We start from the raw sequence: 19,965 nt of genomic DNA, 5'->3' as shown, positions 1-19,965 counted from the left end.
CCGGAAATGGGGCACACATGCCTGTTTATGGGCTTTGAAAGCACGTGAGCAATGGCACAAGGGACTTGGGATCTGCTGCCTGTGGAGCTTCTGTCATGGCTCTTCTCCTACCCCTCTGCTGAGAGGAAGGAACACCCAGGGAGGGAGTCTCAGCCTTCCTTGGCATGCTGTTTGGGGCCTACTCCTAATAATAAAGGGGCAGGAGCCTGAACAGAAGAAATGAATACTCCCACAGAATCATCATGAGGCTTTCCAGGTATTGCCAGGGTAATACCTATAATCCTTGCACGGCCCTCACTGTGGTAAGGGCTTTGCATGTATTACCTCTTTATGCCTCCAGACCATGCCTTGAGGCAGGAACCGTTATTCTCCTAGTTTATCAGTTGGGAAACTGAGGCAGAGGGTGGCCGTGTAACTTGACTAAAGGTCACAGAGCAGTCAGACCATCCGGCACCAGAGACCACACTCATAACCACTCTGTTCTCCTTCCTTCATGCACCACACCTCATTTCATCAGTGCAAGTAGCTTGTAAGCCAAAAGTAAAATGCTCAAATGTACTGTCCTTTGACTACCAAGACCTCGAGGCCATCTTTCCATCACAAGTGGTGCATGAGGCTTGATTTTTATTTTTCTTTGTTTGCACTGATCCTCACTGCTCACTTCCTAAGACCATTTTAGGAATGCCAGTGGCATTGTTTTTAATTTTTAACACTTGCCTGAAAATACACAGATAGTCCACAGGCATAGCAAAGTTCTGTCTGTAAACACACCCACGTTGGGATTGAATGCACGATCTTACGTTAGTACCACCTATGACCTTACAGAGCTAACCAGCTCAGGTGATGGAAAACAATCTGAAATCAGACTGATGCTCCCTCCCCACTGTATGTAAATTCAGCCATATACAGCATACTGGGGGTGTAAGGAGAGAGTACAGTGTTGCTAATTTGTGGCCTGTATTTTATGGAAATTAATTTTTAACCAAATATTAGAGTAGGTAACTAATATTCACTCTTCTAATAAAATGTTATGGATCCTCACTGTGCATATAGAACTATGCTAGATGAGGAAGGGAATATGATGATACGTAAATAAGGGTCCCTTCCTTTGGGGGATTATAGACTAATGGGGAGAGATGATGGAGAATGTAAAGTCCCCCTCCCCCAAAATTGAAAGTCACAAGAAAGTAAATATAACAAGTTGTTACACCCAAATGGCTTAGACACAGATTTCTCTGAATTGGAAAGGGAGAGAAGGAGAAATAGGAGAACTAACATTTATTATGAATCTATGCTATCCCAAATGCTTTTAAAATGTATTTTTGATGTAATTATCACAACAGCCTTGTAAGGCAGACATGACTGTTTCCTCATTTTAATGATGAAGAAGCCAACTGATGCAAAAAAATTCCTGCCCTATCAGAGGGTGCGCCATTCTGTCTTCCCTGTAACTATCACCATGTTTCCCTTAGATATTTGGTGGTAGACTTAGAGTTTTGAAGCCAGGCATTAGTTCAGGGAAGGCTTCTTCGAGGAGGCGGACTTGAGGTAATCAGGATAGAGAGCATATGGGCAGAGAGCGGGAATCGGCATGGATGCCCTGATGGAGAGAAGACTGTGCATACACACTGAGCCAGAGCAGACTTAATACTCTTAGGACATTTACTTAGGGGTGGAGTTGGAGATAACGTTAGAAAGAGGCATGAAGCTAGGTTTGCATCACTATGAACTGATTCTGGTGAGGAAACCATAATGCATGTGTACACACACACACACACACACACACACACACACACACGATCAACAATCGTTTGGCCACATTCAGTCTCGAACATAGCAGCAATAATATTTCAACTCCACATTAAATGTATGTTTTTAAAATTTCATATCAAGGTATATGGTCTAGGTAGGAAAATCAGCTCTTCTTCACCCTGTGATCATTCATTGAATTGTTGTTTGATGTCAATAAGCTGTGTAAACCCCAATGCTTGCCTTACCCTCTTACCGTCCTGCTCATTGCTTGCTTTACCTGAATAGGTCAAGTAGAGAAATCCCTGTGGATCCAGATGTGTGGGTTTTGCATTCTACCGGAGTTTTCAAGGGGACTAGAAATGGAAAGTAGCAACTACATAATCCTCTCTCTGGGACATGCATAATTTTCTAAAAAATCCCCTTTGCCTGACTTTATAATGTCACATTCTAAAATATTCAGGTTGCTTTTGTTGTTCTCTCCATAAAAAATTAATGATCATGAAAGTATTATCATGTTTATTTTAAAGCGACTATTTTCTACATTTTAATTAAAAGTTGTAATTCACCATCTTTTGACCAAGTTATCTTAAATCTTCATCTTATTGGTAATGGGTATTGGGCTAGATTCAGAGAGAAATACAAGCGTTACTTAATGCAAACAGTAAAATCTCGGCATTTCTAGAGATATGGTTCTGTTCATTTCATGTGCTGCGCTAACTCTGCCTTTTTAATTAGAAATATCCTCCTGCTTATGCAAGAATCCTGGGAAAGGGGCATTGTCTTATTCATTATGTATTCCATGAGAATCACAAGTGGACAAAACCAGGCATAATACAATGACTGTTGTGTTATTAAAGCACTTTAATAAGGTTGCTCCCTCAGTAGAGTGAGCTTCTCAAATACCCATTTCTTTTTCAAGAGGTGAGCTGCATGGAGCGAGATGTTCCATGCTTCTCTGGGTATGAGTGAGGCTCCTTTCTGTATGTATTTTACAGATTTCCGTGGGTGTACTACCAGACTAGTTCCTCTCCCTTTTTAGTCCCCTGTCCTGTCTTAGAGAGTGATGTCCTAGAAAGTATTGGATTTTCTATTTTTGTCCTGTAGTATATAAGAGGAAATAGTTTAAAATAATGATATATAAGGGAAAGTTCTGTAAACAAAGATCCACTACATTTGGGGCATTTCTATGCAGTGTTGCCCTGCTATATTTACCCCTCTGTTCTCCACCCTCGGCAACAAAAAACATATTGGTTAAGATTCTATCTGTAATGGTTTTCAGTAAGAACAAAACCTTTAATGGTACTAAAAATCTCTTTTAAGAAAGAAACTGCAAGTTGTGAGGAAGGGTGGAAGGTGGGGAAGGAGGGAAAGAAGAGAGTGAGGAAGAATGAAAGGCAGAGAGAGAGGAAGGGAGGAAGGAGAAAAGGAAGGTTTGTTTTTTTGTTTTTTTTTTTTTTTTTTTAAGGTACCCACCCAATTGTAGCAGAGCAAAGACTTATCTATATGCATTACTTTGATTTCAAATTATTTTTAGCATGGCTTTTATTGTACTCATTGTTACATACATAAATCTTTAAAGTAATACGTTTTGTAAGAAATGGTCATAAAAATTTACAGCCAGTAACTTTTCCCCTGTCCCTTACAATGATATTCTACTAAAACCATTAAATGGTTCTCATTAATGCCCTTTAAATGATTGTGTAATGACCCACAATCGCTTGTAAGTGAACAACCATTAAAGAATTACCAGTTCTTAGCATGCTTTTAAGTACAGCTTAAATACATGGGAGGTAACATATAATATATTAGAAAAAGTATTAAATTTGGAATAGTAAAAACATGATCATCACAAAAGAATGAGTAGGTGTGCAACTCTACCCTGCAATGACCATGGTTCCTACTGAACATATTATTACAGTAGGTTTTATGGCATTTGTCCTTTTTTCCATATTAAATCTTTTTCCTTTTTTTCTGGGATTAATAATAATAATAATAATCTCTGTCACAACAGGAGTGAAAGTGCATATAAAACCAAATGGGGGAAATAATTAAACCCGTGTGTAACAGACAGCAGCCTATCTAAACAAAAAGTGAACAGTCTGTCCCCCAGATATTTTCTTCATGAGGGCAATTATTCATTTTTTCCTAACCCTACAGATATTGGGTAAGGGATGGTCTAAGCACTTGGATGACTGAATTTTTTACACTTCAAAGTGTTCTGCATCCTGGGAACATGGTCAAAGATACTAAAAAAGAATAACTCTTCCTTGAAGGTGTGAGGTCAAATTAATCCTCTGCTATCCAAGGCATGTCTTGTAGCAAGCTTACCCACCCATGTAGAGTTGGGTGGTTGACTTACCCTAAACTACAAATGTCAAATTTGTGAAGAGTTTGGTGGCATGCGTTTTTGAAGTTCTTTCCGTCCTTACAGACCTTGTTTATACCCAAGTGCCACTTACGGGGATGGGGCAATAGAACCAGGGCCGCAGGAACCTTATCACAGATACAACAACGCACAGGTTGGCAAGATACTGAAGTAAACGAGGGACAAGAGAAAATCAAATTATTAACTTCCATTTGTATCTGCTTACTTTGAAGACATTTCATCAGGGGGAGGAGGAGCTGGGGGCAGAAGTAGTTTGGGGCTGGAAGGCACAGCTACATATCTTTTCCTGTGTAATTTTAGAAACCTCAGGTCAACATTAAATCCCCAGCTGGCATCTAACTGGCCTCCAAGGATTGATGTCACACTACATTTTCTGCTCTCCAGTAAGCTCTGCTTATCCCCACACGTTTCCTTTACTTGTCTCCTTCTGATGCCGTGAGCCAGTGGCAGGGAGGAGACTCCTAATCTCACAGGTGATAAGTTAGACTTACAAAGGTGATCAGACTTGTTTCGCTATATCTTGAAAGTCTCAGCTTAGGTGTTACTTCCCCCCAAGGACCCTTCCCTAACTCCACAGAGTTGTTCCCTTAATGCTTATCAAATGCTAGTAGAATGCCAGAAGATCTGGGAGGGCAGGAGCCATGTTGGTCCTATTCATGGCCAATCCCTCATCCCTAACACAGTGGCTGACAATGCTGGGCTCTTAAATAAATATCAGGTTATTAAACTCACCCAGAAAGGTTGCAGAATAAATCCAGTTGGTCACCTAAAGCTGGATAATTCTAAATAGGTCACTATTCAAAAACAAAGCCATGTTGGAAATTTATAGAATTGTCGTTAGAAAGTGGGAATTTGGGCCTGTCAAGAATAAAATGAATCTCAGGCATTCCCCAATTTCTCCTTTCTGTGTCCTTTCTCCTGTTCCATTCTGGTCCCTCCAGTCTCTGTCCTCTTTCAAGCAGCTCTGCTTCTGTTAGTCTCATCTCTTCCATTCCTCTCCTTTGCCATAAAGCCAAATCCCCTCGAAAAGCTGTTCTTCAGAAGCTGCTTCCACTTTACCCTAGTCCAAGGGTGCCTGTGCATCTTGAAACTTTGTTATATTGTAAAGAAAGTTTGCTTTCTCTTGACTGCAGTTCTGGGTATTGGTGGGCTTGTGGGACGCACTTCCTGGGCACCCTGGAATTCTGATGGAGTGCTGGGAGAGAGTGGAGTGGAGGAGGACTTGGGTTAACTTGAAGACTGACCTAGGAAAAAGCATTTCCCTTAACGGGCTTGTAAAATACATCAAGCATAGAAACAAAGATGAAAACAGAGCACACACACACACACACACACACAAACCTAACTCTTATTCTCTCAATATTTTCTTAGCTCCGTGTCAGCTGGTCGTCTCTCTCAGAGTCAGGGACCTTTCCCATCTCTGACTGTGAGAACACATCCAACTCTGAGACTCTTCCCTGTGTGCCTGGCAGTAGCTGCCACACTGTGTGTTATTTAAGAAGCTCCATTTGGCTCCATGCTCTACAGAGGAGAGGAACATATGGCCTTGACTGTTAAAAATATTCATGAGTCATGTTGCCCAGTGTTGAAGTACAGCCACCTCAAGGGCAATTTTCCAACAGCTCATATTGGTTTACAACATGGAATGAAGACCAGATGAAGTTCCAGGAGGTATTCAGAGGAGACAGAATGCAGTGACGCAAGTTAGAATTTGGTCACTATGCTGGGTTGCATGTCCCTTCTGGAAAGAGGCATGGAGTGTTAGTAGAATATCAGAGTGAGGGATCCCACTCTCTGGTTCCATTTATAGACCCCTTGTTCTGCTAAATCCTTCTGTAGAAAGAACTTGAGTAGACTTGGAAGTGAGGGTTACTCCATGCATGGACTCCCCAGTGACTTTCTTCTTCTTCTGTGACCACAAAGAGCTCACCTTGCCTCATGGCATTTGCTTGGTCTAGAATACCGCATGCTTTAATTCCCATGCTGCTAATGGAAGGCTCTTCCAGGATAAGCATTCCTGGTTTAAAAACAAAAGAACAAAAAACAAAAAACAAAACAAAAAAATTAGTTAAGGCTCCTAGGGAACTTCTGAAAAAGTGCAGATTGTGGATTTTTGTTATTGTTTTGGTGGTGGTTTTCATTTTCACATTTCTGAAGTTTCTATAGAAATGGTCCTGAGTGTGTTTGGCTTCCTGGGGACATTTTATATTTTTTGTCAAACACCAATATTAAAGAAGCACAGTCAGAACAACTGGGGCTGGGGGATAAAACGACTTAGCTCTCAGATGGTCTAAGAGTAGACAAGTGGGACGTCTATAATAGCTTCATGATTTAGAATACAATGTACTGTTTGCCCTCTATCCTTTTTTCTATTGTAAATTAATCATTAGAGGGCTCTATCTGAAGCACTTTTTTTCTCACTGTGTATCCTGTTTCAACCTGCCCCATGCGGGCGACTGCACCTGACTGTAATTTGGGGAACACAAATTGCAGTGGTTCAGCACTTTGTGACTCCTCTAATAAGTTAATGTCACTCCCATCTCTGACACAATTCAATTCAGAAAGGTTGTGATGTATCATTAATGCATTAAAAAATGTTGTGTTTTTAGACTTGAATACCTGGAATTAGTTGGGGGCCTGACAATCCAAAACAGACTCTTTTACAGTGCTTGGGAGCCCTGAGGAAGCAATTCTTGTTTAAGCATCTGCGTTATCCAGGAAGCCCAAGTACTTCAAAGGTCTGTGCAGGATGCTCAAAATAGGCACCTTGCCAAACAGAAATTGAAACACATATACATACTATACTATTTGCCTTACAGAAATTAATTTTCAGCCAGCAGCACCTAGGATTATTTAATATTTATCTTTAGCAGCAGGAAGATGAATCTATTATTTTATGAGTTGATTTTGTTATTTTACCTGAGTGTTTCAGTCAGTCTTTACAGTAGGAGACACTTACGGTCTCCCCTATGCCCTGCCTGTTACCCTCTTTTTTAATTATTATTATTTTTTAAGTGTTCAGAAGCAGTGGGAAGGTTCACTTTTTAATCACTTGATTTCCCCCGTTGGTTCCCTGGGAAGAAGTGATCAGGTCCTTTCAGTAATCTGAGTAAATGTTGAGATCCAGGGTCCTACCAGTTAAATGGACTGTTTGGTGGTAGTAGGTGTTGAAGAAACATTTCTGGATTGCAAGTCAGGAAACTGAATTCTAGAGCCTCTCTTCACCTTTGTGACCTGGGAGAGATCTCTTAACTTTTCCCAAGCCTGTCTGCCATCACCTGTACCTAGGTAGGTTAGAGTCAACAGTCCCTACCGGAACTCTTTCCCCTAGTGATTCATCATCCCGAAATGCCACCGGGTCTTACAGTTCCTCCTCCTGTCGCTGAGATCCCAGAGGGTTGTGTGCTATGTTGATTGTTTGTGCCTGTGAAATTAAAGCACCGAGAAAGGAATATGTCAGTATGTTGAATAACAAAATGACTGATAGAGTATCAGGGGGACTTGAGTGTATAAAAAGCCACAATATTGCAAAGCACCTTGTAGATGGGAACTGTTAAATATCAATGGAGCATTGCTGTGTCTGCACTGTCAGCGCTTCCCTGTGACCACAGTGAGAGAGATGCTAAAATGTCATTTCATGGACCACATTATGTGCTGCTTACGATGAATATTCCGGCCATGGTTTATTACATTTTTGATAAATTGTAACTTCTTGGACCCAAATTTGGTTAGCTTATCTCTAGTGCCATTTAAATCTTAAAAGACTGAATTTGCCCCAAAGATTTAATCATCATTCAGCAGCGGTCTGTAACCATGTGGTACTAATTTAAATTACTGTAGCAATGGACAAGTCTCTATCCAGAAATTAATAAATGCAATTTATAAGGAATGTTAAGTAACAACTAACAATTTAATGCTTTGTGAGTTTCAGCCAAACTGATTAAATAATTAAAACAGATTTCTAGGGATAGGGGAAGAGATTTTACCATAAAAGAGATAAACAGTTTGGGAATTGTATGCATTCTTTTAGACATTTAAGATAATTAAATCCAAAACCTATGTTAAAATAACACTGAAGGTCTGGTTTAAATCACTAGTGGGAATTGCTAAGTTAAGAGTTGAACACCATCCTCAATGTCTGCTCCATTGTTTTAAATAAGGCATTTGGGGACTCTCAGAGCACTGGGTCAGTTTATAGAGTATGCTATTGGTAGAACAATATTGGTCTCAAGCACAAATAAATGTATCAAATGGAACTACCTTCTCACCATGATGTTTCTAGGCTTTTACTAAGTGAAACTAGATGGTTAGAATCATCTCAGAGCTATTGTACCAACCTAAAACTTCCTGGTTTTCAAGTTCTTATTTGTTGAAGAAAAAATAAAGGAATTTAAAGATTATAGATTACAAATGGAATGTGTAATAAGGATAATATGTACTTTGATGGACTTAAAATAATTTACTTTGCAAGAAATTATTGAGTGCTTGTACATGTGCAGTGCAGGTATGTCTGTGATACAAAGATTAATAAATAAGGAATGGAAATGCTCTGTTTTCTGATGAATCATAAGTTTGTAGGCAGCAAAAGCAGATGGGTAGTCCCCTTGATAGAAATGACTATAGGTTACCATAGGGCATACTCCTTTTAAGGATAATTTTTTAAAGTGATTTGCATGAAGGGCTCAAAAGGTGCCCATCATTCATTCTTTGCCTTGTGTCTGCAGTCCACCAGCCCTGGTGGAGAAAGACTATTGAACCACTTCCTGCCTTAACTGTGTGAAAGCTGGATGGTATTTACAGGATGGAGTGGAAATGTGAAAGTTGTTTAAAAACCATCTTTTTTGGGGGAGTGCATAGCTAGTGAACACTGTGGGGGCTTCCCGCCTTAACTGTGTGAAAGCTGGATGGTATTTACAGGATGGAGTGGAAATGTGAAAGTTATTGGAAACCGATCTTTTTTCGGGGAGTGCATAGCTAGTGAACACTAGCTGGTTGAATTTTCACGGAGCTGACCAGCTATTTGAGGGTTAAGTACACGCCAGTTGAATGTTCTGTTGCCCAATAGGCTTGGAATTCATTACCTACCAAACTGAACTTATCACACTTTCCTGCAAATGTACTTTTCCTTATGTGATAACCAATTGCCCTGGTATGCCTGGGACCCAGAGGCTTCCCAGAATGAAGATCTCTTAGCACTGAATCTGGAAAAGCCCTGGCAAACCCAGATAAGTTGATCACCCTGGTTTTTACCTTTTTCTCTTGTCTCCTCTACCCTCATTAACCATACTTACCCGATCATTCTGGACTTTTCCAGTTCTTTTTCCACATTCAGATTTTTTTTTTTTAATTTTTTTTTTCAACGTTTATTTATTTTTGGGACAGAGAGAGACAGAGCATGAACGGGGGAGGGGCAGAGAGAGAGGGAGACACAGAATCGGAAACAGGCTCCAGGCTCTGAGCCATCAGCCCAGAGCCTGACGCGGGGCTCGAACTCACGGACCGCGAGATCGTGACCTGGCTGAAGTCGGACGCTTAACCGACTGCGCCACCCAGGCGCCCCCAGATTTTTTACTGAGTTCCATCACGTATTTCATCTCTGCCTCTTCTCCAGACTCCTTGTTATTGCCTTGGCTCAAGTGATGTCTTGATGTTCCTGAACTATTGAAGCAACTGCTAAACTGAATAACCTGCTTCTAGACTTGCTCTCACCACAACCTCCCCATGACCCAGCTGCCAATGATATTTTAAGATGTCTATTCACTTTGTTAAGCCTTCAGTGTTACTTCTTGCACCAAATCCCAATTTATATACATAAGGTAAAAAAGACTCTCTGTCATCTGGTTCCCGCCCCAATCTCCAGGCTCACCTCCATCCACACCTCCTCTTGAACTCTGTTCTCTGGCCATTTGGATATCCACTTGGGATTTCATGGGGGCAGAATACTAATTCACATTGTACACCTTTGGGTATAATATTTCCTCTTTTGAAAATGCCCTTCCCAGTCCCTTTTTCATCTCAGAAACAACTAATTATTTTTTAAGACCCACATCCTTTATGGGATGCATAAACACAATGTGATGTTCAAGCATCATATTCCTTTATGAAATCCTCCTACCCCCAAAGTAAAAAGTAAAAGTGCCTAGTATACTCATCATGGATCTAAAACACATTTTATAGTTATTTATTGAGTTGTTAGTCTTCTGTTATAGATTATATATTTTAGTGTAGGAACTTGTATTGTGGTGATGAAAAACTGATTTTATTAACATTTATTTTTAGGTTTTGGTATTTGGTCTGACACATAACAGACCCTGAAATGTTGGTGGAGTGAATCAGGAATCTCTCACGCTGCATCCTGGGAACTATACTTAGACAGCAATGCAATGTGTGTGGTGAGTTTCCAGGCACTTTGATAATGCCCTTCTCCTTTCACCTGGTTGAAACTTTTAGTACTTATTTACCTGTTTATCATTTCACTATTATGCCATCTATTTGCTCATAGAATAACTTCCAGAAGCAGATTTTATGTCCACAAGTTAGAAGAGGTACCATTTTATATCGTTTTCTTTTCTTATGTTGTATTAGTTTCCATTCAACTCTAACAAACACTGTTGACTGCCTATCCAACATCCATCTCCCCACCCCATGACTTATCCTTCCAAACAGAATCCTGTGTATTCCAGGGTCACCTTTCCTCTGCAAGACTGTGTACTTCTGAAAAGGTTGCTTTTCTTCCCAAGGAGGGTGTCTCCTGATTAGTCTAAGGCAATCCTAGTGCCCACATATGTAAAGCTACCTAAAGACAGCTTGAAGTTCTTGTGATACAGTTCTGGCCAATGAGATGTAAGACAAGTCTGTTGGAGATCTTGTGGAAAGGTTCCCTCTTACAACAAAGGTACCAGGAAGAAATGGTCTCTTGTTCTCTGAATGCCATTCTATCTATATGTGACACCTAAAACTACTGTGCCATCTTGTGACATTGAAGGAAGCCAGCCTTTGGGTGAAGCCAACACTGAGACCAACATAGCATAAAAATATAAGGAACCCAATTATGGATGTCATTATATGGAATCTCTGATCCTGCCCTAGCTGGAGCCCTCATTCTCCTTCTTCTAGACTTGTAATTATGTTGCATATGGTTGAAGGTCTCAAAATTTACACAGACAAATTTAACATTGTAATCTGAGAGGGCCAGGGGCATTTGTTTAATACATACAATATGGTACTTTGAAGGTAAGGATAAAAATGAATAAAATATACTCAAAGGAAGAAGCCAAAATGACTACCTGAGAAGATTCAAGTTCTACCATTTATCAGTAACTACTTTGAATGAATCAACCAATGAAAGAGGATTCTGTTCGAGGAATTACAATAAGTGCTTACAAGGAACACAAAGTCTAAGCAGTCATAACCTTTTTCTGTGTGAGATAATGGTCTCATTAGGGAGCTGGAGCAGCGACCTAAATTACTATAAGATAAAGAAGAAAGTAATGGATATTATGGTAGTGATAATGATCTAGCATTTTACTGAGCAGTCACTATGTACTAGGCACCATTCTGAGTCCTTCCCAAGAATTTTTATTTGCATCAGCTGTATTTTATCTCTCAAATACTTTTCTCACAGACCACGTCCTGTAAATACTTATATGCCACTATACTTGTATAAGTCTCTCCCATTCTATGAGAGAGAGAGAGAAGAAAACCACCATCTTTCCTGACTTTCCTTTCCTTTCAAGATACCGCCTTATTTATCTTTACAAACTTCACCAAGTTTTTTTTATTAATAAACTTCATTCTTTTGAAAAAATTTTTTCAATGTTTATTATTATTATTATTACTATTATTATTATTTTGCGAGAGAGAGAGAGACAGAGCGTGAGTGGGGGAGGGGCAGAGAGAGGGGAGATACAGAATCCAAAGCAGGCCCCGGGCTCTGCACTGTCAGCACAGAGCCCGATGCAGGGCTCGACCTCACGAACCGTGAGATCATGACCTGAGCCAAAACCGGTTGCTTACCCGACTGAGCCACCCAGGCACCCCAAACTTTATTCTTTATTCTGTTTTAAGTTCACAAGACAATCGAAGCAGAAAGTACAAAGCTCCCATATATCCCTGTCTTCACAGGTACATAGCCTGTCCTGCTGTCCGTATTCCCCACCATAGTTTTGCTACAATCAATGAATCTATATTAACACATTATCATCACCCTAAGTCCATAGTTTGCATTAGGGCTCACTCTTGTTGCTGTACATTCTTGTGTTTGGACAGATGTAGAATGACATCTATCTCCTGTTGTAGCAGCACACAGAATAGATTCACTGCCTTAAAAGTCTCCTGTGCTCTGCCTGTTCATCCCTCTGACCCGCTTCTCCAAGTTTTTTTTAAAAACTAAATAAATGACCCCCTCTTCTACAAGTCTGTGACTTTTCGCATCATATTCATTCTTTGCTCCACAGCACTTATTTTCATCCCCCTCATTTTTCTGAAACTGCCATGAGAGAGGTCACTGTGGACCATGATGCTGACAGCTCAGTGGCTGCAGCCCTGCTAGTTACTTCTTTTGCCCTTTCTCCTTTACAGCATCATCTATTGAGTTGACCCAAAACAGAAGCCTCTCCCTTCACTTGTCTCTCACCCGTCGTCCCCTCTTGCTTGTTAATTACATCATTCTGTCTCCAAAATGTTTATTGTGTAAGTTTCTCCCAAGAGGAACAACTTTTCCTGCCTCTACTTAGGCTCCCATCTCCCCTCCTCCAGATGCCTACAAGCACCTCCGAGCTTATTCTCACGTCAGCCTGTACCCTACCGCGCAAGTTAGAGTAACTTTCTAAAACGTCATGGTCTCCCTGGCACTCACCGTTCGAAACACTTGAATAGTGTCTCTTTCCTGCAGAATAGCATCTAAACTCCGTGGCTCTGCTGTGAAGGTCTCCCCACTTCCACAGCGGTGCTCCTTCCCAGGCCCTCCTCCAGCCTCTCCTCCTCCACGCTGTCTCTTCTGCCTACACTGGGGTGGTCTGGCCCTGAGCATGTGTCCCTCCACCGCCCCGTGACTCTGCACAGTCTGTTCTCTTGGTGTAGAGTGCCCTCTCTCCCTTGTCCAGGTACTGAATTTCTACTCCCACTGAGCCATATTGCAAATGTTTCCTGCCTTCCTTTAGCCTTTTCACGGAACATCAAAACTGTTGTGCTGTGTTGTCGTATTTGTCTACGTGCTCTTAAATGTGAGCTTTTGAGACAAAGTACTCTGTCTCGTTCACCTCAATATCTCCAGTACCTGGCATAGTGCCTCGTATTTAATAAATGTTTGTTGCATTAAGGCTATTGCGATAGAGTAAGCAGAGTGTGATTGGAGGTCTGAGAGGGAGCAACTGGCAGGGGAGCTTCATTCATTCATTCATTCATTCATTTATTCATTCAACAAATATGTGCAAAATATGTACTATGATTCAAGCATTCTTCCAGGTATTGTACATAGTGAACAAACAGAAGGATGTCTTACACTCGTGGGAGATAAAATTCTGTTTTATTTTATTTTATTATTTTTTAATTTTGTAGAGGCAGAGACAATGTGCAAGCAGGGTAGAGGGGCAGAGGGAGAGAGAGAGAGAGACAGAGAGAGAGAGAGAAAGAGAGAGAGAGAGAATCTCAAGCAGACTCCACACTCAGTGCAGAGTGGGGCTCAATCCACGATCCTGGGATCATGACCTAAGTCAAAATCAGGAGTCTGATACTCAACCAATTGAGCCACTCAGGCATCCCAGTAGCATTCTATTTTAGTAGGAGAAGACAGATACAGTGAGTTTGGCAAAGGACCAGTATCATGAATGAATGAAAGGGATAAGACAGAGGTATAAGGCATAAGGAGTGGTAAGGGCCATTGATAAACTGATCACTCCGTGACCCACCCAAAGGCACTTAAACTCACATTAAAACATCAGTAACAGCAGCTATGCATGACCTGGTCCCTGATCATATTCCAGGGGCCAGCTTTAGCCAGTAGACTACCCCTTTGTGGTCCTTGTTGCAGAGGCATCTTTGGTCCAGATCTTGTTCCTTGAAAAAGCAGGGAGAGGCAACAGATCCTTGGATGCTGGCAGAATATCCTTACTAGTTTTACTCCAGTCTACCTTGATAACAGCACCTAACTGTGGCTCATCCTCTTTATCCTATGCTTATAGCGTAATGACCTTTTTTTTTTTTCAGCAACCACAAATTGTCCTGAGAAAATAGTCTACTTGTATTCCTTGGAAGGAATACCCTTGTACTTGGAGATCAAAATCCCAACAATGAGAGTGCCAAGGAGCAAAAAAAGCATGGGCTTCTCATTGAGAAGTTTGGGTGTTTTAAAACAACTTCTGTAAGCATGCTTTTTAGGGGACAGGAGAACAAAGAAATGTTTGCCATTAGTATGTGTGTGTGCAACGAGATGGCAGAAAAATAAACTTCATCATATTTTAAAGTTGAAAAGACCCTGGAAGGTAGCTCTAAATTAACCCTTTCATTTTACACATAGGGAAACTGAAGTTCAGGAATCAGTGACGTACCCAAAATTGTGCACCTCGCATATATTAACACAGTGTTAATGGTTGACCATCTACCTCTGCTCTGTGTTAGCAGCCAAGGGTTTCAAGCAGTTGGAGATATATTTAAGGCTCTGACCAGCAACTTTAAGTTTCTTTCCAAATTTCTGTGATCTAAATAGCCAACGTCTAATGGGGAAGGGACCTATGATAAAGGTAGCTGGAGATGGGTTATAGTTGGTAGGAAGATGTAAGGATGCCACATGAAATGTGTTTAACTCCAGCCAGAAAACTGAAGCAAGAGGTTTTCAGAATCATAAAAGTTCTGATAGTATGTGGGAGAATAGTACTGTTTACCTATTAAATTATTTATTCATCCAGTTCACCTATTAAATTATTCATTCATTCATTCATTCATTCACTCAGAAATGCTGGACCTTACTGTTAGTTACTCTGAGCTAAGAGCTGAGGAGGACATAATATAACAGGATGCTCCTCCCTTTCTGGGCTCAAAGAGCTCACAGCCCCACAGAGAAGCCAGATGTGCAGGCAAATCGTCACAAAGCTCTGTGCCATGTAAACATGTATGTTGTTCCAGAATAAAGGGAAAGCCCACCTGGACGCTGAAGGCAGTTTGCCCCAAGTCAAGTGCTGTATTAAAAATACTATTGCATCCTCCCTAGTCATCCTCTAACAATGCTGCCTGGGCACTAATAATCCTCTGAAGAATCTTTCTCCCTCGAGCAAAATTAACCTGCTTCGAAGATATGATGAAAAGGTTTCCTGCTTCTTTTGAAGTTACAACACTTGCCAAGTGATGTACCCTGTGTTTCCGTGACACTGTTCCCGGAAGGACCAAGGCCCCTGAGTCATAAGATGGCAGTCATTCTCTGCAGCCATTGGCTCCGGAGGAGCAGGCATTTCCATCCATCTGCAAAAGGAAGAAGAATTAGCCGCCTGCTTGAATCAACCGTATGTGTGTTGGTTGAGAGTTGTTATGAGACGTACCCCTGACAAGAGCCGAGTTGCCCAGCCAGCTTCCCTTTATCAGATGGGCCAGTGCCAATCATCATTGTTCTCGCAAGGTGATAGCAGGAGTCGTTCCCCGTTAGAAGATGGTGGCATTCTGGCAGGGTCACCGTGGCGTTAAGATGCATAGCATTTGTCAGGTTTGCCTAGGACTTCTGGAGGTTTAGTTATGAAACTTGTTAATTGAGCTATAAATATAGCTGCAGCCTTTGCCTTCCAGTAAGGCAGTGTGTTAATTTGGGTTTGGCAGGGGGATGGTGCAAGCTGCCAATGTTATGTTAGGATTAGTAACGTGCAGTACATTTTAACTCCACTTCCCCATGTGCCACGCTTTCCTCCTCTGTTTGTTATCTTTCTGAGGGAAGAGAGAAGAAGAGAAGGCAAGCTCATCATCATGGGCATCTTACGTTAGGGATATTTATCTGCAGACCTGCTTTTCACCTTACAGGTCTCCAAGTGGAGAGGGTTCGAAAGATAAATGAAGAAAGCCATGTGCACCACAGCAGAGGGCTCAGCCACAGCCTTCTGGCCCGAGATTAGAGTCACTAAGGTTGCCAACAGCAGGGTGTTTCTCTTGTTTCCCCACCCCCTCCCAAACTCCTCTCTATATTTAGGACATCCCTCTGTACATTAAGGTGAATGTGATAATAACAAATACATGTTCTCCGTAATAAAATCATGTTCCCCTGTCTTTTTACACACATGAAATTACATGTGGAGTAGGTTTGTTTGCTTGTTTCTTCCTCAAATACTCATCAAAGGGTAAATGTATCGCTTGCTCATCTCACTGAGAAAAAATGTGTGGATTTTAAGCTGTACATAAAAACAACCTTGGCTGTGTACTTTATGCTCACAGGGGAAAGGAAAGGGTGCTGCAGAAGCAGTCATAACATGCCTGCTTAGAGATCCTTGATAAGTATTAACTGAATGAATGAATGGGTGAGTCTCAATTAAGTGGAGTTTTGAAAGAGTGGAGTTTGTAGATTACCCAGTCTGCCATGTCTGCTTTCTTTTCTTAAAACACACAAGTGACCTGGAAATAGGTTGGCAAAAATGTAGACTTCTGTTTGTTGGCATTGTGGTAGAGGAAAGAACTCACTTCCAGCTAAGTGGTATCAAACATTTAATTTTTGTTTCCTGAAGCACCTGGCTTGAGTAGAAATACGAAAGAATGTAGAAGTCTAACATCCTGTTTGGATCTCTCTGGAGACAGTGCTGATTGCATTTCCCTGGTTATGAAATGTTAGCGAGAGATCAGCTTCAACTAAATATTCTTTGTTTTTCATTTTGCTTCCCCTTCATGGACATGTCTCTCACATCTGATAAATAGAATTTTCCATTCTTTTTTTGTTTTGTTTTTATATGTCTGTTTAGTTGGAGTCCTGTGTTTTGTTTCGTTGTGTTTTTGGGGGAGGGGTTGTTTTTTGTTTTTTGTTTTTTCCTGTGGGTTGAACTCTGGAAGAGAAGATGTTAGATCATGGATGCAAAAATATTCTCAGCTCTAATAAGGATGGGATTAATTTTCTTTACAGTGAAACTGTAGCCTGCCTCAACTACACCAGCAGTTAATTGTATTTTCCTTAAGTCCTTTTGATATTCATTTGAGATGCATTTTATAACCCATCTGGTAACCTTGCTGCTAACCAACAATTATAGTCTGACATCTGAATACAAAGAATTTGGGACAAGCCACAGTTGTACATGGAAACTTTTAAAACAATGTCTCCCTTAATATATTCTTTACTAAAAAACATTGTGAAGAAATGATTATAGCCTCACTGAATTCTGACATGCTGAAAAAATGGCTGTTCATTCCTTGGGAATTTGTACCAACTTAGTGATCGGGAAATTGAGAGACTAATAATAATAATAATAATAATAATAATAAGGCACAAGCTATGCCAAGCAGCCAACCTTTCCTCTGCTTCACCCCATTCACTAGCTTGACACAGCCTGGGCCAATATTAATTCCAACTGTTTGAGGTGGACAGAGAGTGGGTGCTGCTCACAATGTGGTTACTTTGGAGACTGAAGAGTCTGGAATCAAATTGATAGGATTATTAGAGTCTGAAGCAGGGCTGCTATGGGCAGTTGTGGGTTTTTGTACTTAGGCACTAGGCCGAGTAGGCAAGTGTGGGCTGGAATCTAGCCCGAGTACTGCTTGCCAAGCTGTGTGTGCCCCAGGCTGGGGCTGCATCAGCCGGGAGGAAAGGGCCTTTCTGTAATTCATCTGCCAGGGTGGAGTGCCTTTTTGTAACTCGCACAAAGATGCACTGTGTGCTAAAGGTGGCCTTGGCTGGAAGTAATTGTTGAGGGGATCCTGTCTTCTCCACTGCTATTATGTATCTGAAATTCTCCTGGTTCTATCAGCCCCTTCCTTTGAGCCCCTTCCCTTAATCTCAACTGTGAGAGGAGGAGTGAATTATTCAACAGGGCCATCTAGAAGGAGATACGAAGCCTGAGTAGCTCTGCCCCCATTCTGCTCAATGTCCTTTTAGGGAACCAGCTGCCTGCAGGGAGCACAGATCCTACAGGTGGTTGTGGTAAGTAAGGAGGAGAGGGAAGAGAGGCCTGACCCAGTCCAGTGTCTCCGATTCCAGGAAGCTCTCTTACCCATTTTTCCCAACCTTGCTTTACTCAGTAGGAAAGTTATAATTTGCAGCCCCCCACCCACCCATGGCTCACTCTATTTTCTCACTTTTGAGTTGGTTCAGAATTCAGGAAGAGGGGTGCTATTTATTGGACTCCCAACAGGATCTTAGAGACCATACAATTCCCCATTTCCCTCCACACCCATACTTATAACAGAAGTATTCTTTCCAGCAGAAGCCATGAACTGGTGGGCTCTTGGCCAGATCCAGCCTACATCATGTTTTGTTTGGCCCACAGAGTATCTTTTGGAAATAATTGCACAAACATTAAAAAATGGGAGGTTGCATGTGTCTACATCAAGATTTCTGGCCCTTTTAGGGGCGCCTGGGTGGCGCAGTCGGTTAAGCGTCCGACTTCAACCAGGTCACGATCTCGCGGTCCGTGAGTTTGAGCCCCGCGTCAGGCTCTAGGCTGATGGCTCAGAGCCTGGAGCCTGTTTCCGATTCTGTGTCTCCCTCTCTCTCTGCCCCTCCCCCGTTCATGCTCTGTCTCTCTCTGTCCCAAAAATAAATAAACGTTGAAAAAAAAATTAAAAAAAAAAAAAAGATTTCTGGCCCTTTTGAACAACTAAAACGAAAAATGGAAAAGCTGTCCACACTGGGCCAGTCTCTCTACATGGCAGTAATCAGGTAGTGGTGTACACCCTCTTTCACAGGGCACACACTCTCCAACTTTCGTTTGTCCCCCCCACTCTCTATTGGCTCCTGGGCTGAGGCTAGGTGTCAGCTACCCATCCGTCATTCCTCTCGCATAGTTTTGTTTTGTGTTGAATTAAATGAGTGTCCCTTTGTTCTTATGTCTCTTTTAAAAGTCAATGGGAAAGGCTCCATTTCTGAAGACACATGGGAGCGAGCAAATGTCTTTATGGAACCGTAGATTATTTCCATATGTTTAATGTATATTTTTTCCTGGATGATTCACATGTTATGCTACCTACCTGGCTCCTAGAGTCATTTTGGATTTCTGTAGCATTTTTTTTTTTTAGTTTTAGTTTTTTAGTCTTTATTTTTCTTTCAAAACATAACCAATGAAAAGGTTCATTCTACTACATGGAAGCTCTTCCTTATCTTAAGCTGGAACCTGCCCCCTGCACTTTGCGCATGATAATATTGGCTCAGCCATCTGGTATCAAGTAAGTAAATATCCTACTGGTAGTTCTTAGAATTGTTCACTGATATTTCTTCTTCTCCTTCTGGATGTGGCAGAATTTCACTTCCTTCAAACCTTTAAATTTCTTGACTGATGGGTCCCTGCTTCCCCTTGGCAGTTCTGGCATTTAAAGATCATTCCTTTGTCTTTATTTTTTGTTTGCTAAGATAAAATTCCATTTAACACATGCTTACATGTTTTCTTAATATGTGACAAATTACCTTTCCACTCAGTTGTAACAAAATCTCTCTTAAGATGATTATCCCTATGGTCAGCTCTGCCAACAGCTATAGAACACTCCAGAACAGAGAGTAAAATCTGCCTGAAGACCAGGAAAAGGACAATGTGACCCATTCCTTATTTAAAATAGTGTCACATTGGGCCTGTTTGCTATTTTATGTGTTGTATAGACTTGAGTTTTTTTTCTGATAGGGACACCAAGAAACACGTCTTGGAGCGCATAGGTACTGTCTA

General features: G+C 41.3%; 1 long non-coding RNA gene across 1 annotated transcript in view; it reads left to right on the top strand.

The window, feature by feature from the left end:
- The window catches only part of LOC147582508 (uncharacterized), a 218,566-nt gene that overhangs the window by 53,994 nt on the left and 144,607 nt on the right, over positions 1 to 19,965 (top strand). Inside the window, exon 3 of the long non-coding RNA XR_015249208.1 lies at positions 10,418 to 10,530. This is a non-coding gene — a long non-coding RNA (uncharacterized LOC147582508). The remainder of the gene's footprint in view (positions 1 to 10,417; positions 10,531 to 19,965) is intronic.

The sequence above is a fragment of the Puma concolor genome, chromosome A3 (assembly GCF_028749965.1).
Source record: "Puma concolor isolate L17-30 chromosome A3, mPumCon1.1.hap2, whole genome shotgun sequence".
Taxonomy (NCBI): domain Eukaryota; kingdom Metazoa; phylum Chordata; class Mammalia; order Carnivora; family Felidae; genus Puma; species Puma concolor.
This window is presented reverse-complemented; position numbering and strand designations above follow the sequence as displayed.